General features: G+C 43.8%; 1 protein-coding gene across 5 annotated transcripts in view; it reads right to left on the reverse strand.

Moving 5' to 3' along the window:
• The window catches only part of WDPCP (WD repeat containing planar cell polarity effector), a 2,103,513-nt gene that overhangs the window by 1,873,150 nt on the left and 205,745 nt on the right, over positions 1–24,618 (reverse strand). For 3 of the 5 annotated variants that reach the window (XM_069234222.1, XM_069234218.1, XM_069234219.1), the window contains exon 3: positions 13,122–13,160. The exons of the other annotated variants lie outside the window; for them this stretch is intronic. The gene's annotated coding sequence lies outside the window, so the exon portion shown is untranslated. The remainder of the gene's footprint in view (positions 1–13,121; positions 13,161–24,618) is intronic. 5 annotated transcript variants of the gene reach the window in all.

Here is a 24,618-nt window from a genome sequence, read left to right on the forward strand (position 1 = left end):
CTCAATGCATTTGCTGCATTTATTTGATTTCTGTGACAGACTCACAGTGCGAGGAGGGTACTGCATCCTTGATGACATGCACTGGGGTCTGGTAAGCTTAGATATGCTGCATTACAATGTTTTTGTCAAGAGCACTTCACAGATGTAAAGACAGAATCACATCAAAATTAAAACAAGGTTAAAGCAAAAGCAGTGAAACAAGCACTGGCAAAACCAATACATCTTGCAAATGCAGGAGCCAATGAGTATGCCAGTGCGTTGTGACCATATTGTGCAACAGCGTGGCTGCTGTTTAGCTTGGTTAAAAGTTAGTGGCGTAGAGGGGAGTGGCTGGAGTGGAGAGTGGCATTGAGAAGAGTGTCGTAGAGTGTTATATATAGAGTGGAGAACAGTGGAGAGTAGAGTGGAAGGAGATACAGTGGAGTAGAGTGTTGTAGCAAGAGTAGAGTGAGTGCCAGAGTGGGGTCGCACAGAGGGAGTAAAGTGTCGCAGAGGGGTGTTGATTGGAGTGCCATAGAGGGGAGTGAAATGGAGTAGAGTGGAGTGGCACAGAGTGGAGTGGAGTGCCGTAGAGTGGCATGACATAGTGTGAAGTGGCGCAGAGTAGAATAAAGTGACATAGAGTGAAGTCACAGAGTGGCATAGAGTGGAGAGGAGTAGAGGCGCAGAGTGGAGTGTCATGTCATGGGCTGTCATGCAGTGGAATGAAGTGGGTGGCATTGAGTGCAGAAGGGTGTCATAGATTGGAGTGTCATAGAACGAAGTGGGTGTCTGAGTGGGTGGCAAACAGTAGAGTGGCATAGAATGGAAGGCACAGAATGGAGTGGCACAGAATGGAGTGGCACAGAGTGGGCTAGAGCGGAGTAGAGTGGCACAAAGTAGCACAGAATGGAACAGAGTTGAGAGGCATATGAGTAGAGTGGCACAGAGTGGATTAGAGTGGCGCAGAGTGGAGTAGAGTATCATGGTGTAAAGAGAAGAGGAGTGGCGTGAAGCGTAGAGGGAATTAGAGTGTTGTGGAGTAGAGGATGTAGTTGCACACTGCCATTACAGACCACACATTTTCAATTGAAATGGCCATTACTTTTTCAAAGACATACAGTTTTACTGATAAAACTATACAGCACACAAAACATAATGTGCGGAAATTACATCAACTAGACTACTGATTTGTTCAAAATTACAAAAACAATTTGCTACATTAGTGCTCTACTAATTCTGATATATTCTGAAATATTCACGCAGTTAGTTTACGGACATTTAAATTTTGCTGTATGCTAGAAATAAATAGCTCCAGCACAGCCACAGTACTAAGCATGATTGTCACACAAATCCTCTCACTTTGAAGGCTGAGAAAGAAAAGTAAACACCAAGCTCCCTCTGAAGACAGAGTCTGATATTTGGCCTCGGTCTTTGAATGCTCAGCTATGTGACAAGATAAGAACAAAACTTAAAGGCCTGTTTACAGAAAGCGAGCACTCATGGAAGAATAAAGTAAGAAGGGTATGATCCACAGGATAGACAAAGAAATAATGAACAGCCTAAATCAAAGAAAGCCAGAAAACTGAAAGCAAGCAACTGTGAACTACAAAACTCAAAGCCAATGGTAAGCAATAGGTGGAATGTATTTTAAAGGAAACTTTCTGAACGTCTCTAAGAAGTCTTTGCAAAACAGACATCTGTGCTGTCTAGTAGGTTTTGACCTAAATATAAATATTTTGGGTGGAAAAATGTTAATATATTGGTTTAGGGAAATGTGGGATAGCAGCTGATGGCCAAAACCAGGTGTGCAAATGAAGCTGACTGTTAGTTAGAATTTCTAGACTTTAACCAGACAAAACAAAATGAAGATGTTTGTTATGTTGATTGCATTTGTATAGTGATTTCCCACTACTGTATGGCCCAGAATCTTTTCGAGTCTGGAAACACTTTTCGTTTCTGGCATTCTTGCTGCTGGGAGTCTAAGAGAATGATCTGTTGATATTGTAGTTGGCTGTGCTTCCCGTTATATAGATGTGGGCCATACTAGTCAATGACTGGCAAGGTTGGAGTAGGTAGTGACAACTGCATTGTTTATTATGGATCTGCCTAGTGCATTACTTGTGACAAATGTACTCAAATACTTTGGACCTCATTATAAGTGGCCCATCAATTTGTAAAGTAATTCTGTTCCCTGGACATACAGTCACAGGCTGGAACAAATTTACCATATCAAAGTCCCCTGATTAATCTTCATCAAGGAAAAATATGGGGCACCCTGTATTCCAATCAAACTAAGGTAACCATGGCCATATACATAGAAAATGTTCCACAAGGAGTCACTTAAAGCAACTTTACCATCTACAAGGGCTGTCCCATCCGCTCGCCCTATTATCAAGATGAATGTGTACAAATAAGTCAGATAATCAATTTGATTACTTTACATATAACAAAATAGAAAAAACAATTCCAATATACAAGTAAGTGCCACGAGTGATGGCACAGTGTATGTTAAAATAGGTGGGTAAGCAAAGCAAGCAAAAAAGAATACAGTGCTCAAAACATAAATATGCCTTAACCATTAGGACAGGAAGACCAAATTGAATCTTCATACAAATAGATTTTTAGGATTTCTTAGCATCTGGCATTCAATGCAAACATGGTTAAGGCTCAACAGTTGATGTTTCTACCCCTAAAAGTCATTGGACGGGGTCTTCCTCAGGAGAAAATGTTAGCAACCTGACATCAAAGAATAATACATGAACAAATAGTATGGAACGGATCCCAGGCGACCAATGTCAAAGAGCTCTTTATTTCACATAAAAGCATATATCAATAATCGGCTCAATGTGCAAGTCGATAAACTATCCGAACTGCGCATGGCCACCCAGAGCAAACAGTTCAACTGAAGCTAAAGTTGTTTTACTTGACTCCTTTTGGAAAAATTCTATATATATCCTCACTCTTGGGAAGATTTTCATCGGCAAATTTCAGTTGCTTTGAACATCCAGCATCCCTATTCCTCAATAATGGGGATTTCATGACAAGCCTAGATCTGCAGAATGCCTATTTCCATATAACTATTCATCCGAGGCATTGCAGGTTTCTCAGATTCACGGTAGCCAGAACTCACCGCCAATTCAAAGTGCTCCCATTTGGTCTCCGATCCACTCCCTAGATTTTTGCAAAATGTCTCACCCCAGTGGCAGCCCACTTATGACAAAAAGGCCTTCGGGGGGACGTGGCCAAGAAGGTGCCCGGGCGGGAGTGAAGTCTCTGAGCTCTGCCCCCGGTCAGAGGTTTCTAGTGGAGACTGGGCCTCCTCTGCTACCCCGCTTAATTGAGGGGCACCTGGAGCACTGCTGAAGGAGGGGGGAGTGCAGGAGGTGACAGAGGAGGCGCCCCGGGCCTCTACTACAAAGTACCTGCGGAGGTGTTACACGTCACGCCTGACCCTAAAATGGTGGCCGCCTGACGGTAAGCGCAATCGGAGGCCTGCTGCCTCCCTTCGCATAGAAAGAAGTCCCAGAATTCACACAGGGATCCTACCTTTGACAGCTACCGATTTCATGCATGAGGCAGGTATGTCCCCCAAGGATCAGGCTTTAGAGATTGCTTGACGCAGGCCCTGGGTGGCAGCAGACGCCGCATGCTGATACCAGGGCCCGCACTGCAGAAAGCGGATGTGACACGGAGTGGTCTGGCTGAGCCCCGGAGCGGGAATGAGCTCTAAGTATAGAGCGAGGCAGCACGTACGAAAACTGCAGCGCCAACTGGTTCCAGTGAGGACACATATCCCCAGCCAGAGGAGCAGTCCCTGCAAGCCGTGTGCGTGGAGAAGGGTTGGGCTTAAGGAATACAGCAGCCTGCATCGAACCGAGGACCACATCAACGCTTGAGAGGTAGTGAAAACAGCAACAAGGCAAAAGGATACTAGTGGTGGATTGTTGCTCAGTAACTCGAAGTGCCTCAGCTACAGGAGAGAATATGGCGGGCCCACGCTCTGATGAGAGGGAGGCCTCAATCAAAGACTTACTCACAATGAAGCCAGGGAAAAAAGGAGACTGGTCAGAGGAAGACGCTCAGCCGGAGCAATCTAACTCACTGGGAGACACTGCCATATCACCCAATGAAGCTGTACAAGTTACACGCACTTTCCTGGAGACTCTCTTTGGAGTGTTACGCGCAGCTATCACTACACTTAGGCAAGACCTCGCAAAAGACATCAAGGCCCTCACAAAAGACATGAATAAATTGGCGAACCAGGTAGATACCTGCGAGTGAACCAGTGATGCACAGGGGGAAGAACTGGCTGTCCACCGACGTGAAATATTGGAGCTACAGGACAAAAATGCGGATCTTCTATATCAGGTGGAAGACCTTGAAAACCGGGCTCGGACAGCCAATATTAGAATTAAAGGAGACCCATTACAAGCAGCCGGAGGAAATATGGAAGATTATACCTGTAGATTGTTTCACCATATCGCACTGGAACTCGCACCACAAGAGATCACCATAGACAGAGTTCATACGGCTGGGAGACTGGCTACATCCCCCAGGCAACCACAAGACATTTCAACATGTTTGCACTACTACAGGCAAAAAGAAATCATGATGGCAGCAGCACGCAACTGCACCCACAAAGACTTTGAGGGTAACAAGATCTGGCTCTATCAAGACCTGTCACCCATAACACTACAGCAACAACGTCAACTACGACCAGCCATGGAGTTCCTACAAAATTGAGAAGTGCGCTATTGCTGGGGCCACCCTTTTTGCTTCACGTTTATCTGGGAAGCTGTGACTCACAGTGTGCGCACACTGCAAGAGGCATAAGCAATATTTCCCCTAACCAAGAATCAAAATGAGGAAGAACCACACTCGCTGCAACTCGGCTCATCAGGCGCATTGGCACCCAGCAAGAAAGTAGAGGGGGAGGACGGCTCGGCCAACTGCAATGGAGAGCCGTAGTGAACAGGAAGTTGTACTCCGATAACTGAACCACCTGGAGCAAACATCCGAAATGGACAATGACAGAGATACCGGAACGGCACAGAACTAGCGATAGGCCCATTTGCGGGCCCACCTTCTTGCCCTCCAGACGTTATCTGATGGGAATGCGGGGGAGGTCCGTCTCCTGTTCTCAGAGCAACATAAGCCGGGGTGGGGCCTTGGACTCTATGAAGGGAGGCTGCACTTGGACCGGGATGCCTTGCCATGGACCCCACTTTACTAGTTCGCAGTGGTACTGGGGAAGACCACATTGGTTCTTATTTATGTTGACGTGTTTGATACCCTATGTTATTTCTCTCTGGCTTTCTTCCTACCTACTATGCAATATGAGTTTTCATTGGTACAACATACTTATACATGGCAAACTAGGTGGCTATTCTCCAGCGACCAGGAAAACACCTCACAGTTACGCATCTGCGCGCAGACTACATAATGATATGCTTTATTAGTTACAATATTCGGGGGCTTAACGCTCCCTCAAAGCGCCTAGCATTTCTATCCTTGATCCGAGACTCAGGGTGTGACATATGCCTGGTACAGGAAACACACTTGGTGCAAGCTGACTGGAGACGTTTAAGATCCAAGTGGTTTGACAGACAATACTTCTCATCTAGTATGGGGAAAAAAGCTGGTGTGGTGATCCTGATAGCTACCCACTTTCCAGGTAAAGTCACCCAGATTCAAGCTGACATCCCTTGCAGGTTACTGTCATTTAGCATTACACTACATTCACACACTTTCACAGTGGCTACACTGTATGCGCCTAATGACCATCAAGAGGCCTTTATATTAGAGGCCTTAGAGAAGGTGATGGTCACAGATAAGGCTGTGCTCATTGAAAGGGACTTTAACTTAGTGCCAGACACCAATTTGGATTGATCAGTGCAGCGAGTGGGACAGAAAGGGTCTTTTTTGAAGCAGAGTTTGGGGACATTAGCAGATTATGGGCTAATGGATGTCTGGCGGCATTACCATCCTAGAGAGGGATTACACTTTTAATTTTGCAGCATGGCAGACATGCACACGTTGATCTATACCTAGCCAAACCGCATTTTTTGCAATCTGTCACACAAGTAGACATAGGTACAGTGGCACTCCCGGACCACGCCAAACTCCATATAACTGCTTCCTCTTCTGGCCCAGCCTCCCTACGGCACACTTGGCGTCTGAACTTCCGACTCCTCACTAGTAAAACGCACATCTCCCAATTGACTGGTGCCATCACCGAATACTTAGAGCATAATGATTCCCCTGACACACCCATAGCAGTGCTCTGGGACACGTTAAAATCAGTCCTTTGTGGCCAGCTAATTGAAATAGTGACCAGTCTTAACAGAGACCGGAGAGACAAAAGGGATGCACTCAAACAACAGATAAAAAGGCTAGAAGTGGAACACAAATGATCGGGATCCCACAAAACATGCAGACAATTGACCACAGCCCTCAAACAACTATGGGCAACATATGCTCTGATCCGCACTAAACAAAAGTACTATGTGGGGAGAAACAAAGCGGGCTGTCTTTTGGCACACCGCTTATGGGCCCAGACAACACGACAAAGGGTGGAGGCATTGATGGGACAGCGAGGAGGGTGCATCGATCACATTGACTAAATAGTTCAAGCTTTTGAACAATTCTATGCCCAACTTTACACTGCTGACCCCCTAGCAGAAGAGGGTTAAACATCCTACCTGGAACAAGTACCAATAAAGAGACTGCCTACTATAAATTGGATCAGAACATAAAAGTGGATGAGGTGCTCTCAGCGATCTCACGCCTCCAACCTGGCAAGACCCCTGGGAGGGATGGATACCCCTCTGAGTTTTATAACCTATTTGCTAACCAATTGCCTCCAATCCCTACACGCTTATATAATTCCTTCAGTGACACAGGATCCCTCACAGACACAATTACGGTCCTTTTCAAGCCGGGTAAGGATCCACTGTACTGCTCATCATACAGGCCAATCTCGTTAATCAATGTAGACACCAAGATTTTCACCTCTATCCCAGCAAATAGACTGGCCTCTTATATGCAAGGTATTGCAGACCCAGACCAAGCCGGGTTCATTCCTTAATGCAACTGCAGCAACAACACGAGACGTATACGCCACTTGCTAGATAAAACCCAGCATTCCAGTATACCAGCACTAATGCTATCTATGGTCGACAAGAAGGTGTTTGACTGGGTACATTGGCCTTATCTGTTTGCAGTGCTGCGAAAGATGGGCTTGGGTGGGCAGTTCATTGCTTGGATAAAGTACAGCTACAGTGGTCCTAAGGCAATGGTTGTGGATAATGGGCTAATGTCATCTCCCTTTCCGGTGACCTGAGACACTCGACAGGGCTGCCCATTGTCTCCACTACTTTTTGCGCTATACATGGAACCCATGGCAGAGCGAATTCAATAAACCCCCTGATAGCGGGTATCCCAATGGGTGACAGGAACATAAATTAGCCTTATATGCAGATGACGTCATGATAATTCTGACACATCCACTTCGGTCCTTGCCTTCATTGATGGAAGAACTAGAGGTCTTTGGGAAGGCTTCTGGGTTTAAGGTAAACCTACAAAAATCACAGATCCTAAATTTAACAATTACTGTAGAAACGCAGACCGCTCTGCAAGAACAATTTCCGTTCACCTGGGCCACAGGGGGAGTGGGATACTTGGGACTACGCATTCACTCCACTACAATTCAAACTGCCATTTCCAATTATGGTGCCTTATTAGCGAAAACACGTACTGATCTACGCAATTGGTAAGCTTACGCAGTTTCTTGGTTAGGCCACATCGCAGCAGTCAAAATGACCCTAATACCCCAAATTCTCTATGTAATGAAGACGTTACCCCTGGCCCCTCCTCCCAAAATTTTAGTTAAACTACAAAGACACATAGAAGAGTTCATATGGGAAGCGAAGAAAGCACGTATAGCTAAGAAGCAGGCCTACCTACCGTTGGAGATGGGAGGTCTGGGGTTTCCTCACCCAACCCATTATTACCAGGCAGCCCAATTGCGATGCCTAGTGGAATGGAACAGAACCCACTCAGAAAAACATTGGTGCTTCATAGATCAGGCAGTCGCGGGCATACATATATGGAAGATACCATGGCTCCCTTAATCACATATGCCACCAGGAGTATATATCTCCCCTATTCCCAGAGCTACTTTGGGGGTTTGGGACAGACTACAGACAAGTAAAAGGCTCTCCACTCACATCTCCCTTCTCACTCAAATTATAAATAATCCAGACTTTCAATTGGCGTGTCAGGGTTCTAGCTACTCATTGTGGCAACAGGCAAATTGTAAAAGAATTGGGGATCTGTTCAATGAATCAGGCTTACTGACCGTTGCCCAACTTCAATAACACTATGGTCTGACGGAAACTGTCCGGTGGCAGTATCTCGCTATTGGTCATTGAGCTACACAGCCCTCTATTAAGCCTCAAGCCCCCTGCTCCCATTTGAGAAACGGCTCCACACTAGAAGCTCTGACAAGCGTATTCTTTCCGACATATACACCTTCCTCAACAACACACAACTCTCTTCAAAATCATCAGCACAACACCGATGGGAGAAGGAATGAGAACGCTCCTTTACAACTCGGGAGTGGTCGGAAGTTTTTAAACGGGCTGCTTCCTCAGCCCGAAGTGTTGCAGGGCAGGAAACCTTACTAAAAATTTTGCATTACTGGTATTACACGCCAGCAAGAGTGACCAGATGGAAGAGGGATGGGGAGGCATGCTGTTGGCGGGGGTGCACACAGCAAGGGATACTGAGCCACCACCTTTGGAGATGCCCGAAGCTTCAATGCTTCTTGGACTGAGGTCCTGGATGCTCTTGACAAGATGTATAACATACAGATACCTAGGTTCCCAAGTTATGTCCTCCTGGGCTTAACAGATGTCTTACACTACCCATTGAAATTATTGCAGGGATGAGCCATCACGCTAGCCCTCTGTGCAGTTAAGCAGGTGTTACTAGCACAATGGGGCACAGACACCATGCCTACACACTTAGACTGGCTGCACAGACTGTGGGATATCTTAAGCATGGAGAAATTAACAGCCACAGCTGAACAAAGACTCAATCCAATTTGACAAAGCATGGGGACCACGTTTGTCATACCTCTCACAAGAATTTGTAGAACTTACTTGCCCCATTTACCTACAGGTACTCCGTCTTATTCTCACAAATCCAGTATCAGCTTAGCTCCACATATATCAGATGAGGACCCTGGATGCCCACATGTTATGACGCGCACATTAGCCACACGGCCACAGACTTCAGCTCTGCAGCATAGACACCCTCTACTCCACCTTTTCCTATCTCTCACTAATGAATCTCATTTGTTATTGTTCCTCACCGGCCTAAAGATGTAGGTGAGTGTTTTGTATTGTCATACAACTTAGATAAAATCAATAAAAAGATTTAAACCTAAAAAAAGGCCTTCAGGTTTCCCGCATTTCGACGACTGGCTAATAAAAGCGCAGCCTCGTCATCAAGCATAAATAGCTACAACAATATGACGTCAGACGTTTCAATCCTTGGGGCTCGCAGAGAAATATCTAAAGTCTCTTCTCTCTCACTCAAGAAGAATACATTTTCTGGGAGCAACTCTGGATACATTACAAGATAAAGCATTCTTGTCTGCAGTCAGATAAAGGAAACTCATGACACTGGCTCAAAGTCTCTCAAAAGGAAAGAAAGTCTGTTTCAGTTCACCTTCTCAAATCTCCTTGGCATGATGTTATCGTCCATTCTCTAGTGCTCTATGCTAAGAAGTAGACCTTTCCAGGAGGAACTGGACGCACTGTGGGTCCATGTGGAAGGCTCATTCGATAATGTCACCCAGTTCACACCAACAATGATAAAACCTCTTTCTAAGTGGATAAACTCTGACAATTTCTCATTGGGATTGATGTTCCTATCTCCGATTTGAGAAAACGTCATTACAACAGATGCTTCTCTAGAAGGATGCGGAGCCCATTTACAGGGTCTTCAAAAAAACAGCAAAATGGAGTCTGACACAGTCAAAAATGCATATCAATTTCCTGGAGCTCAGCGAGATATTACTTACTCTCCAAGCGTTCTTACCAAGGATACAGGGTTCATCAGTGTTGATACGAATGGACAACACAACCAGTATGCACTACCTCAACTAAGAAGGAGGTACCAGATCTCAGGTCCTATCACAGGAAGCACAAGACATGTGGAAAAGGGTATTAGCGCATCAAGTGACCATAAGAGAGTAACATCTGCTGGGGGTCAGCAACGGTTTGGCGGATACTTTAAGCAGAGCAAGTCAGAGCTGTCATGAATGGGAAATTAATCAATCAATTCTGAAAGCCATATGACCACAATGGGGCAAGCTGGATCTCTTTGCATCTCAAGAGAACAAGAAATGCTGGTTTTACATAAGCTGGGACCCTCAAGAAGTGTCGTGGAGGAATGTGTTTTTGATAAGATGGTAGGGGAGCTATGCATACGCTTTTCTCCCCATCCTCCTATTCCTAGGCTTCTCAGGAAAATGAAGAGGGAATCCTGCCGGATAATAGTCATTGCTCCACCTTGACCCAGACAGGACTGGTTCATGGAGCTTCTACTGTTGTCAAAAGACAACCACATCCAGCTGGAGCCTTGGAAGGATTGCTGTCAGTGAACCACAAGCAGGTCCTTCATCCGAACCAGACTTCTCTGCACCTACTGGCATGGCTCCAGAATACCATGAGCTTCAACACCTAGATATCCCAGAGGACTGCAGGGATATCCTTGCAAGCACCAGAGCTGACACTACAAATAAAACGTATTGCTTGAAATGGAAGCGTTTATGCTTATGGCTAAAACTCAAATGTAATCCTATCTCATCGCCTGCAGAACAGATTTTGCCATACCTTCTCCATATTGAACCTGGTACATTCTTTCATTAAAGTGCACTTAGCAGCCATTTAAAGTTACAGAAGAACTTCAGGATCTCTTTCTCTGTGGTCAACAGATTAATCACACAATTTCTTAAAGGATTATTCAGAGAATTTCCTCCAATAAAGTCACCTCATCAACATTGCAACTTAACACAGTACTGTCACAACTCTAATCACAGGTCAGAACTCAATGTCCTAACATGGAAAGTGGCTTTACTTTTAGCTTTCACTTCCGCAAAAAGAGTGAGTTAGCTCCAAGCATTAATGATTATTCTTACTATTCAAAAAGAGCCTTTCTTCCTGAATCCGTAGACACTTGCAGAAAAAACTTTGTATATCCTTGATGTAAAAAGATGCTTGAAATTCTACCTACATTCTACAAAGCTTTTACAAACTACAGACCAGATATTCGTGGCATTTGGAAACCATAACAAAGGGGGTCCAGTTTCCAAAGCCAGCATAGCAAGATGGACCACAACAGCCATGCAGTTCTGCCATTCTAAGGTCGGTAGGCCATTGAGACAAAGGGATAAAGCACACTCTACAAGGGCAGTTTCTACAACAGTGGCCCTGTTTGCTGGAGTGCTTATCAAAAGTATATGCTGTGCTGCAACTTGGAAGAAAAGACATACTTTCACCCAGCATTACTGTATAGATGCGGCATACCAATACACCTTTGGGGCAAGTGGTACTTCAGCATCTCTTCCAATAAAGTGAGCCTGGTATCAACATAAGTGTTAGTTTGTACCCACTGTCCGCTATTGTGTTTTATAACATAATATTGCTAACCATGTATGTAACTGCTAGCTATTCTGATTCAAGCATTTGAATCTATGAAAGATACTCCAATACTGGAGAAATCTTTTGTTTACTTACCTATAACTCTCGTTCTCTAGTATAGGTATCTTTCATAGATGTACGGGCGACCCACCCTCCTCCAGTTAGAGGCTCTCATTCTTGGCTGTTGTGTTGTCCTTTCCTACTAGTGCTTGAAACCTTGAAGCAAATATGCCTCTGCTGGGAGTGTTCTAGAGAGTGCCATTGCCTGATTGGTTGGAGTTTGGTTCTTTATAAATTATGTGGATAAACTATTAAAGTCAATGTCTTTTACTATGTGAATTACTTCCACTTCTTCAGAATATATTGTGGTACTCCCACCTTGATGACTGGGATGATTCAAGCATGTGAGTCTGCAAAAGATACTTCAATACTGGATAATTCAACATTTCAAAAGCTGCGTTCTGTCTTAATTAAGCCTGCAATGCTGGTTACTAAATACAGTAACAATAAATGAATAAATGTAGGAAAAAACACCTTAAAATGTTGTGTTCTCTGAATGCAGGGCTTTACTGTGCAGGTTACAAATCTTGAAAAAAGGCACCACAAAGCGTTTCAATATCTTATATATCGAAACCACTATCCTATGTAAACGTTTTATATCCCTTAACCCAGCGATAATGCTTTTTCATGGCATTTACATGTGCACATTTGAATACATTGGGTCTGATGCACTAATAGGCTCCTCGCGGTGCAATGCTTTGCATTATGTTGTGCCAAGCCTCACTTTTTGCACTGTGAATGATTTTCACATTTAATGGGGTGGGAATCAGACTGGTGCTTTATTGCTGACAGTGGGAATGCAAGGACCGGACTTGCATGACACAGAAGACCTCCATGCCATCATTCACTTTCATAATGTGCCAGCATTACTAACCCTGTTCTTTTATGGGACAGGAGTTACAATGCAAACAAGCACTGCAAAGAGATTCCTTTTGTTAGGATTGCTTGGTAATAGCTGGGCAACTATACATGTGTGCGTATAGCCCCCAGCTGTCCAAAAACAAAAAGAAAACAAGTCCCACAATGAAGCAAAATCTTTGTGTACAACAATACAGAAGCTAGTAGTAGGGTACCTTTGCTGAATAGACTGCCTCAGCAGAAAAAAAACGGTCTCCTAAATGAAAATTGTTATGAAAAGGAGTCAGAAGATAAGGTTTTCACTGCAAGTGGGAAACTTCAAAGTCATAGATAGTAAACCACTGCATAGTAAAAACGTTTGAAAAAGGGCCTGTATTTTTGCTACATCTTTATGAAAGCCTTTGTGCACATTTTTATTTTATGAACAAAAAAGCTGCACATCCACAACATCTTATTACAGCAATGTGAAACAAATGAATACATTTGGGTGATTAGTTAAGAGCAATGTACCTTTAAGGCAAACTAAGGCGTCCACACATGAAGCACTTCCTAAACAAGAAAAATAAAACATAAATCAGCAACTAAAATAGTATTGTGTCAGCAACGTAAATACATCAAAGAACAAACACTGGGTCGCAATTACAAGCAGTGTGTTGAATCTGCAGTCTAGTGTGTGTAAAAACGGGTGATGCCCCATTACCAAAAAAACTAATGTGAACACAAATAGGACGATGTAACTAACCATCCTTCAAATGTTTTTGCCTTGAAGGAGAGTACATTCAAGTAAGGGCAAACCACGAAAAATGCATGTAATACAATGTGTGAAGGGGCCAACCCAATGTCCACACTCCCTTGGTACTTACTAGTGTTTTGTTTGAAGATCTTCCAACAGGAGCTGTCCCATAAAGCAAAAGCAGTCTGTAGCTAGACCTAAAATGTGGCACATTGTGAAGCTGACATTGGGGAGCACATGCAGCAGGCTCCTCCTGATGTCTGCAGCCTGCACAAGCACAGAGTAAACTGTCAGATACGAACTTAGTGTATGGCTACGAACCTGCCCCTTAACAACCAGTGATCGTCCTTGCTTTCAGTAGACATAGGGAGTAGCAGAGATTTGGGCATTTCATTGTGAGTATCTAAAACCATCCTCATTCCAAAGTGACTTTCAAGGGTTTTAGTTTGTGCACTGCAATTTGTAGTAGGAATTCTGAATAGCAATGCGTTTTTCTGATTTGTGATCTTGCAATCACAGTCATTTGGGAAGACTTTGCAAATTACAAATCACTTGTGCATCAGCTCCATTGTTTTACATCTTTCATAATAAGTACCCATAATACAGGAGTATAACGAAATATATGAATAAATTACCATGTGCTGCCTGAACAACCTGCGTTTCTTCACTGCTCTAGAAAAAAAAGCAAGACAAGATGGAACCAGAAAGTCCAGCATCTAAGATCTCACCAGAACTTGATTGAAAATTGAAAATCAGTCAACCTTTCACACACACTGCTACACAAGAGAAAAAACATTTAAGGCAATAATGGCCCGGTTTCTAGACTTTCTTAGATAAGGTGGACCAACAAGCAGAGAAGTAGGTTCTTGATAGAAGACTTCTCATTTGACAGCCTAGAAAATGTAGGATGGCCAGCAGGTCTCACAGAGGTATCTGTTTGACACCACCAATCAAAATGTTATCTGTGATCCCCAAGGAACACTCTGTACAATGGGCATTACAAGCTTTGAAACATTTTTTCTTAACACTATAGTCTCTATCAATGCAAACAGGAAGCGTAATAAAGTGACTTTCACTGAGAACCCTAACAATTTTCAGCATAACAAATTTTTATAACAAGGATAACAAATCAAATATCTGAGAAAGAGCATGCTGGCGCTTGTAAGATTTTTTGTTACTTAAAAACTTAAGAAAGGCTTAGAGTCCACCCATTACTAACCATTGGTTAGCTTTATCGTCACTCTCATTTCCTTGACTCTCATCGGTCAGAGCGTGCTGATTTCACTTTATCTCTTTTGTGCTTGTCTAGTCTCATGGAGCATGGACCAAGTACTGATTAATGTCTTTATTAGCGTTCCTCCGCTACTCGTGCTTGGCTCATGTACCTTTTTGTTGTTGTTGCTTTCCTCATCGTCATTGCTTCTTTGTTGTTGTTGCATGCACTAGCGCACCTCCCACTGTTGTTGTTTGCCCTGTCTCCCTTGTAGTTGTTGCTTGCCTTCCAGTCATTGTTTCCACTCCTCCCATTGTTGTTGCTTTCCCACTTACTCCTTACAGAAAAGCAAGCACTGACAAAGCCAAATGGGACTTGGGGCGATGAGTGATCATAGCATGCATGTACTAGAGGATGACCCTGAACACTCCATCCTATTTGTCCTCATTTAAGAGTTTTGTGCATCGAAAGTAGGTCTAGTATATAGCCATATTCTGGAATGTTTGGCATGTGCATGGCAGAAACACTTTACAAAAGGAGCACAGGATCATGCATCCGATGGGAGCTCAGCACTGTTTAAGTGTCTTTTAAAATGGATTTAGAGGGATGGACAGAACCCTAGTCTGAGTAGGGAAGTGAGACCTAGGAATGGGTGGCTGAGGTGTGCCCACAGGCGTTTTTCTGTATCTGCAGCAGCATTCCATGTCACTGGCCAGAGAAATTTTTGGTACATGTAGCACAGTGGTGTATTGAAATCATCATCAAAGCCGGTGTCTCCACTTTTCAAGTAAAAAAATAAACATAGTAGCATCTTTAAACTTATTGGGCATGACTCAACCCTTCACTTCTGGTATGTTCTCTCGTATTAGGGAACGCTGAACATTAGGATTGAGGTTTATCAGCAGATCTTATGTGTTAGACTCAGTACTGGAGTAGCAATGGTTGCTGATGGTCTGGAGTGAGGTGCATTAGTGAGGCTGAAGAGAAGCAGCAGCAAATTACCCGACACTGGCTACATGTAGTCGCACAACCTTTGCCCTCTGGTTACTACCTTAGATGCAGAACTCAGATTCCTTTCTAGCTGGCACCTGGCAGACCAAATAAATATTTCTGGGTGCAGGACCAGTTGTGCCCACACCAGGCTTAGAACACTGGCTCTTCTCAAGTTTCTGGTTGAAATCTGGCCCAGGATAGTGGAACCTTCTGCAACAGAATGTCCCATAGTACAAAATATTTTCACTACAGTGATGTATATACCAGTCAAAATGCCTACATGTGGGCATTTCTGCTAAGAGCACTTACCAAATCACTTTAAACTTATTTTAGTACTGGCTGAATTTGCTGTTCCAATGTGAGCCATAACATACCTGAGGTCATAGGGTGGGACTGTACACTTCTTTTAACATGCATATTTTTGGTGAGTAAATATGGGGATATTACATGTACATCAACTATCCATGAGTTATATTTCTTTACTTTTGTGTAGGAGAAATGTATGGGAATTATGACAGGATACCCAAATGGGAAACATCTCCGCCAGGGTTAACAGAGGCCGTGAAGTGATTACGTACAGCGTTTTACCTCTTAAACATAGGGCAGGCTGGTGAAAGAGCAGAGAACTTGTGTTGTTTTGTGGCCTTGCTGCCCTTGCCCTTAACGTTTGGCCTATCTATATTTTGTTGTGGCATTTTGTAGTTTTATGCCCCATTCAAATCACCCACCAAACCTTCCTGGCTCCACTGTGATTATGCCATGCCTTTTTTGGGTAACCCACTAGCCTCGCAGCACAAATATTGTGTTTAGCTCTTTCACTGGCTACTTTAATGAAAAGTAGCTAACTTCCTGCTGCTTAAGGTGGGTCAGAGGCAGTGTTGGCTGCTGCCAATCTAAAGTGATGGGGCACGGGCTGTTAAGGGAATAATATATATATATTTTTTTTTAACTTGCCTGCTGGTCCTCCTGCTGGCTGCCTTGGTACTTATCTCCTCCCAGCAGACACTAGGGCACAAGCACAGGCTCTCAATGCAGATGCTGGTCTCATGCTATACCAAGAATGAAAGAAGTGCCGGGATAGGCCTGAGTGGTCTGCTCTGACGCTAGATCAGACACAGGGATCCTAAGCCATTTCACCATCGACTGTGTAACACAGCTAGGTTGGAGAAATGTAAGTTTGCATGTCAGTTTGACCATCCTAAGCCAAACGGACATGTGCACTTACAGTGCCCACCACTCCTCCTTCGTGCTATGGCCCGCTCAGCCCTAGATTCCATGGTTCAGTCAGATTGTGATACATAAAATGATAATAAAAATGTTTTATTTTCATTTATTTTTCACTGACTGAATCTGAGCAGAGGGGTGGCGCTCCTCCGCTATTAGAGCTGCGTGCAATCTGTGGGACCCGGTTTTGAGTATTGGCGTGCCTTGTGCATCCTTATGGGCCAATGGAATGAGTACTGGATAATAGTCATATTTATTACCAGAGTCTTTGGTGGCAGTGCCGTCTACAGAAATTAGTTACCAGCAGACTCTGAGTTTTTGCTCTGCTGCTTTAAAAAAAATAAGCAGTGGCAAAGCTAATAGTTTTTGCTTATGTGAGATTTATTGACTTTGTCAATGTTTTTTTAAAACCATGTTGTACAGCAGCATGGTCGCTGTGAAGCCTGGTTGAAACCACAAAAAAAAATAGCACCATGACGGATCAACTCTGTGTCACAGTCCTATTTTCTTTTTTTTTTCTTTTTTTAAAACTTTCAATCATGCTGCACAGCAGCCACGCTGCTGTACAACATGGCTTGCAGACACATGGACAAAGCCACATAATAGAGCTATGTGGCTTTGTCAGGAAATTTTAAAAAAGCCCTACGACAGGGCCAAATGGCTGCATCATGGGGATTTTTTTTTACTTTCAACCATACCGCATAGCAGCCACACTGATGTACCACATTACTAAAAAAATACATTGACAAAGCCAATAAGCTCACATTGGCGAGACCTACTTGCTTTGGCAAAGCCTGTTCTTAACAAGCACAGGAGCTTAGAGTGAGAGGATCTAACACACATCATGCCGATCACCATCGTTCCTGAGTGTGTAAACAATTTGAACACGATTTAAAAGTGCACATTCAAGAGAGAAAGAGTTCTCTGTCGAGCCAGTTTGGTTAACATTAAAACCTTTGAAAGTAAATCCAGGAAGTTCAAAGACCAGATTTTACACAGGTAAAACCAATGACGACATATGTAATTCTTGACCTTGGGTAACCCTCTCCACAACATCTGTATCTCCTATGCCCACAATATTCAAAATCCCCCAGGGTGCGTTCTCGTATATTTACTTCCCCACCCTCCCTCAGTACACCATCAGCACAGAGGCTTCATCATGCAAAGAGTGTCCCAATAAATTATTAAAAGTTCAAGGCAAGTACTAATTTCACTTACTTAAATTAAATAGGGCTAAACCCCACATCCAGAGGCTATGTGTGGTATTTAGCCCTTCTCCTGTAAAGAGTCCCTGTAAGAAAGTGGATTGTTGGTTGATTGGAGGGTGAGCCCTGGTCAAGCAGCAACCACAGTCCGTGTCAGTGTGAAGCACAAACCAACCCTAAATTAGCCTCTGGTAGCCTGGCACAGAGCAGTCAGGCTTAACTTAAAGGCAATTTGTAAAGCATTTGTGCAACACTTAAAACAGTAATAAAGTGAAAATCCATACAAAAACGATCCCACACCAGGTTACAAAAATAGAGTAATTTTAATAAATATAACAAGACTAAAATGAGAAAACTCCAATTAGTAGAACCAGAGACATGCCCGTTTAAAGATTTCAGTAAGAATAGTGCTAAAAAATACAAAGTGCCAGCTGTGGACATCTGGTCTCGCCAGACCAGGACAAAATCATAAGGTCAGTCCAACTGTAGTGGAGTGTGGGTTGGCTACAAGGACCCAGTTAGCCCCAGTGAACAAAGTACCTTAAATACTGGTTTGCAGAGAGTTGCAAGGGTGTGCCACGGTGTGTCGCACAGCCAGAGCGATATGTCAGTTCCAAGATGTGGCAAGGCTGCAATACAAGGTCCAGTGTCGTCGCCGTCAGGAATTCCATCAACAAGGACTTGCGATGCGAAGTCCAAAGCCGAGGAAGTATTGGGAGGTTGCAGCAATGCGTTGGTTCTGAGGACCTGGGAGGCTGCAATGCGGAGTCTGTTTGCATCGCTGAGGCTTCCATCAACAAAGGATTCAAGGGCCTGCACTGAGGATGCATCACACAGCAACGTTTCCAATGATGTGGAGGGCTGCAATGCGATGCAGGTCCTTGCGACAGAAAAGACCCACACAACAGTGACTATGTGTCAATTCTGCTCGGAGTTGCACTGTGCAGTTAAGAAGATGCATTGATTCCATGGGATCTGCAGAGGTTGACAGAACATCTTAGACCCACTAACCAGAGTCCAGGATTGGGGTGGCACCTTTTGGCAGGGAAGACTCACAGATGTAAAAGTCCAGGTGTTGGGGGTTGAGGTTATTGAAACCTTTTTCCCCTCAGGCCCATCAGGCCAGTCAACTAGCCCTTGGAGTCACTATGGGGTCCTGGTTTTAAGAGATGCAGGTCTAGTCCTTCTCACCTAGGCAAGAGGGAAGCAAGTCAGCAGTCCTTCAGAGCATCAGTCCAGCATAGTGGAAGTCCTTTCAGCAGCACAACATTCCTTCTACTTGGCAGAGTATCCAAAAGTCCAGAAGTATAGTGAAGCGTTGGTGTCTGAGGTCCAATATTTACAATCAGTTTTGCCTTTGAAGTGGAAGAAGCTTCTAGAAGCTTGCCTTTGAAGTGCACAGGTGTCCTGCCTTCCTTACATTGGCTCCAGACTACGTACAGGGAGTATGCAGTCATTTTTGTAGAGGCAGGACACTGTATATTCAAGTGTAAGTGGGGTTGTGCCCAGCTCCCAACCCTCATCCTGCCAGTGAAGGCTTATCCAGGCAAATCTAAGCTCCATATTGTGTGTGGTTGTCTAGGGGGAATACACGAAGCCCAACAGATAACTACACCCAGTCATATGACTCACAGACAGGCTGCAGGCATCAAAAGGCTAAGACAGGAAACAAGTAAATTTTCTAAAAGCAGCATTTTCAAAATTATAATTTAAAATCAGAACACACCATTTGTTAGGATTTCTCACTGCAATTCCAAAGGCACCAAACATAAGCGTATTACCTGTTCCCATTTGGAAATTAGAGCTAACTAAATGTAATAAGGTAACTCCAATGTTAACCTATGGGAGAGGTACGCCTTAAGAGTTTTTCACTACCAGAACATGTAAAACTTGAAAGTACATGTCCTACTTTTTTATTAAATATATTCTACCCTGCCCTTTGGGCTGCCCAGGGGTGACATATGAATTAAAAAGGAAGGGTTGGGCCTGGCATAGTGCTGATTTCAAAATTGCAGTTTGCAACTGCAAACACAGGGTACAGTGGCAGGCCAGAAACATATTTAAAGTGCTACTTAGGAGGGTGGCACAATTAGTGCTGCAGGCCCACTAGTAGCATTTAGGTAGTGCCACTTTACTAGGGACTTACAAGTAAGTTAAATATGCCAATCGGGTATAAGCCACTCCTTCCATTTTAAGGAGAGAGCACAAGCACTTTAGCGCTGGTTAGTAGTGGTAAAGTGCACAGAGTCCTAAGAGCAGAAAAAACGAATTCAGCAAAAAGTTAGGGTTAAAACTACGCCCAGGATGCCAGGTCCAATACTTCCTATATAAAATACAACTCTGCATTTCTTGTGGATAGAGACAAGCAGCTCAGGCTGAGATCTGCACTGTTTTGATGAATAAGGGCAACCATTTCACCCTCTGCCAAGACTTCTGCCACATGTCCAGCTTTGAGTCACAGATAATATTGCTGTCACTTTAAAATGTAAGGAATATAAAGTCAAGTTCTCCTTTACAGAGTAGGATAGAGCTTAATGTATAGAATTACTATATTTTGCATTACAAGCTGAGATAAAATCAGGAGGATCTCAATTGAAAACAACTACAGAATGTCTGTATAGAGACTAGGTGCAGCTGTCACATCGTGTGAGGAGCTTTTGCTGCATACATTTAACATCTCTCAACCTGCACTGCCTGCTAGATTGGATGCCGCAGGAAGAATTGTTTGTAAAACAATGAAGAAGCTAGCCCCAACCTGAATTCCCATATGCCCAATCCCTGGCACAGAAAGAGAGAGAGAGAAAGAAAGAAAATAACTTACTTACCTGTAACTATAGTTCTCCAGTATTGGTATCTTTCATAGATGCACATGCTCAAATCATTTCCCATTGTTAAAGTGGGAGTCCCACAGTACCATTGAAAGCAGTAAAGAAAAAACTACATTGAAGTTAGTGCAAAATACATTCACTTTATTAGCTTATTAGTGTTATTACAAATGACCCGAAGTAGAACCAATCAGACAACAGCACCCTTTAGAACCTTCACCACAGAGACTCCGGTCTCTAGGATTTTCTAGCACATGTTAGATACATACCAAGAAGACTCTATGGGAATGAGGGTGGGCTGCATGTGAATCTATGAAAGATACCAATACTGGAGAAATATAGTTAAAGATAAGAAACATATTTTTTCTCCAGTATTGGATCTTTCATAGATCGATATGCTTGAATCAAAATAGTTAGCAGTGAACATCGCGGTCATAAATATATAATGATAATAACGTTTGTTAGAACAGTGGCTCACGTTATTGAAACAGAGGTCGTAGAACTGCTTGTACTACGGCTGCATTAGTTTTCTCTGCAAAAATCAAGGCAGTAATGTCAAGTAAAGGTGTGCCTGGTGGAACAGATTGCTACTCAGCATACCTGTTGAATGGGTACAGTGGCAAAAAAAGCTGTGGAGATGGAGACAGCTCTGGTGGAGTGAGCTTTGAACTGGTTAGCCAGCGGGTTTCCTGCTTACTAATGACAAAATTGTATGACTGAAGCAATCCATCTTGCATAGTCTGTTTGGAAACCAGAAATCCCTATCTGAGGTCCCCGTAGGCTACAAACAGGTGATCGGCATTACTGATGTTGTTAGTTCTGTGCAGGTAAACTTTTAGACATCGTTTGACGTCTAACCTATGCAATGATCTTCCCGTCACTGTTTGAAGATTAGGGAACAATGTTCTTAATATTGCTGGATAGTTTAGGTGAAAGTCTTACGGGATCTTAGGTATAAATTTAGGATTGGTCAGAGGATCACAGTGTCTGAATTTAATTGGAGAAAAGTTTGGTTGCTCGTGAATGCTTAGATTTCGCTCCCCCTTTTAGCTGAAGTAAGCGCTAAAAGAAGCGCGGTCTTCCAAGAAATTTATTTTAACTCTGCCTTGTGAATGGGTTCCAAAGGATCTTGTGAGTTGCGAAAGCACAATATGCATGTGCCAAGGAGGAGGAGGATGTTTCACAGGAGGGAATGTTCTGAATAGCCTTTAAAAGAACTGTTTCATTGTTCTCGAAGATCTTAGGGATGGAGAATTACTGGACTGTCGGAATCTAGAAATCGCTGCCAGATGGACTTTGATGGAAGAGTGAGAGAGACCAGATTACACTAGCTGAAGGAGATACGATTTCTTCCATTTAAGATTGTATGTCTGGTTAATGGACTGTGCCCTGGCATCCACAAGTATTCCTCTAAATTATGAAGGAACATCTACTCCGGAAGACTCACTGAACTCAGGAGCCAGGCAGACAAATTAAGTGATGTTGGGTTGGTATGACGGACCTGGCCTTGGTTCATTGTCAGCAGCGTTGGTATTGGTTTCAACTAGATGCAAGGTTGTTCCAAGAGGAGCAGGAGCTCTGTGAACCAAACCTGCATGGGCCATCTGGGAGCAATGAGAAGAACTCGGCAAGGCTCTCTCTTAATTTTCCTTAAAAACCTTGGGATCAATGGAATGGGAAGAAAAGTTTAAGCATAGATTTCAAACCATCTTATAAAACCACATTCCCCCATGATCCTGTCTGAGGTTGCCAACTGGCAAAGATCTGACATTTCTGGTTCTCGTTTGTCGCAAACAGGTCTAAGATTTGTTTACACCAGTGATGGCAGATGGTGCTGGTCCTGCTCAGCGAGTCCATGAGGACATGTTCCACTCTGAGTGTTATCCGATGTCAATGGGCCCAATTCCCTTTCTCCTGCGCTTGATGAATTATCGCTGGGAGCATGTTCCACCTTGCTTATTTACGTAGTGCATGCTTGTTGTGTTGTCACTGTGGATGAGCGCTGATGATCCTGTGATCTCGGGCAGGAAAGATTTTAACGCTAAAGCAAATGTCTTCAATTCCAGTAGATTCTTATGGAGCATAGCTTTTTGGGCATTCCATCTTCCTCTGACTATCAAGTCCTGGAGATGAGCGCCCCAGGCCTTTAGGGGCTCATCTGTTGTTACTACATACTCTGGAATCTAAGCCAGGAATCAGAGGCCTTCGCAGAGGATGGTTCCACACCACCACCATAGCATAGCATGCCACATTGTTGACGTAATCTGAATGATGTCTAATGATCCTTTAGTTTGTAGCCACTGCTTGTCTAGCTCTTCCTGTAGTGGTCTCATGTTGAGAAGGACGGTTGGTATGAGGGGAATGCATGAGGAGAGCATTCCTAGAAAACACTTGTAGAGTAGATCAGAAACTAACTTTCTTGTGGCTAATCTCAGTGCAAGACTTTGAATCTTTTCTTGTCTCTCCTGGGAGGCGAAGGCTTTTGTTTGCATTGTGTCCATCACTGCTCCCAAAAAGGTGATGGTGGTCGTGGGTGCTCATGGGTCCTAGATGCAACTTTTGGTCATTCACTGTAAGACCTAAAGTACAGGTTGAGTATCTCTTGCTGCCTGTTGGGATGTGCATGCCTTTATCCGCCAATCGCCCAATTATGGGAATACTTGGACTCCTTGCTGTCTGAGATAGGCTGCCACCGGGGCTAACACCTTGGCAAATATTTGAGGTGCTGACTGTAGTCTGAATGGCAACAACTTGAATTGGTAATGGTACTGGATGCCCTGAACCGCAAGAATTTCCTGGTCTTGGGATGAACCGGAACATGGAAGTAGGTATTCTGGAGATCCAAGGCTGTCATATGATCCCCTTGGTTGAGAAGATGCAGTACACCCTGAAGAGTCACCACGCAAAATGACTGCTTCATCAGAAATATGTTGAGTTGTCAAAGATCTAAGATGGGGCACCAATCTCCTGTCTTTTTTCAGGATAAGGAAGAAACGAGAGGAGAAACTGATTCCTCTCTGAGCCTTCAGAACTATTTCTATTGCCCCTTTGTGCATCATAGTGGAAATCTGCAATAGAAACTCTTTCAAGTGGGAAAGAGGTGGTCCTTTTGGTGGAACCTTCAGTGGAGTTTTTCTGAAACTCTAGGGTATGTCCTTGGACGATGATATCGAGCACCCACCTATCGGATGTTACCAGGGAACATTGATGCAAGTAATTGAAAATTCTGCCCCCAATTTGAGTTGACAAGGTCGGGTTAGCGGTTGGCACCATACAGAGGTCACTGTTTTCCGACAGTGTCTCTGCCTCTGGAGGACAACTTTCTTCTGGTGGAATGTTTGTATGCTGCAGAGATGGTGGTTGGCTATATGACTGCTGATATTGCTGGCCATATGGATGGCGATATTGACTTTGGTAGGTTTAGTATTGGTGTTTTTAATGTTGATATCCTCCTGTAAAAGTGGATACACCTCAGCCTCTGGCTCACTGAAAGGGCAGGTTTCTAAATTGCAGAGTGCCAAGTGGTCTGGCTGTTTCAGGTTTCAGTCTTGATAGACTGAAGAGCATCATCCACATGCTTACCAAATAATGACTCCCCACCATAGGGCATATCCAAAATCTTGGTATGAATCTCCGGGCAGAAAGAGGTGGCTTTGAGTCATCCTTGACGTCTGAGGACAGCTGTCTCCGCCAATTGTCTAAAGCCTGTGGATGACACGTCTATGGGGCAGTCTATTATTTCTGCCAAAACACTCTCCCCTTCCTGTAGAATTTTTTTGCACCTCCAATTTGCTTCGTCCAGTAAGATGTCAAT

The sequence above is a fragment of the Pleurodeles waltl genome, chromosome 5, assembly GCF_031143425.1.
Source record: "Pleurodeles waltl isolate 20211129_DDA chromosome 5, aPleWal1.hap1.20221129, whole genome shotgun sequence".
NCBI classification, from domain to species: Eukaryota; Metazoa; Chordata; class Amphibia; order Caudata; family Salamandridae; genus Pleurodeles; species Pleurodeles waltl.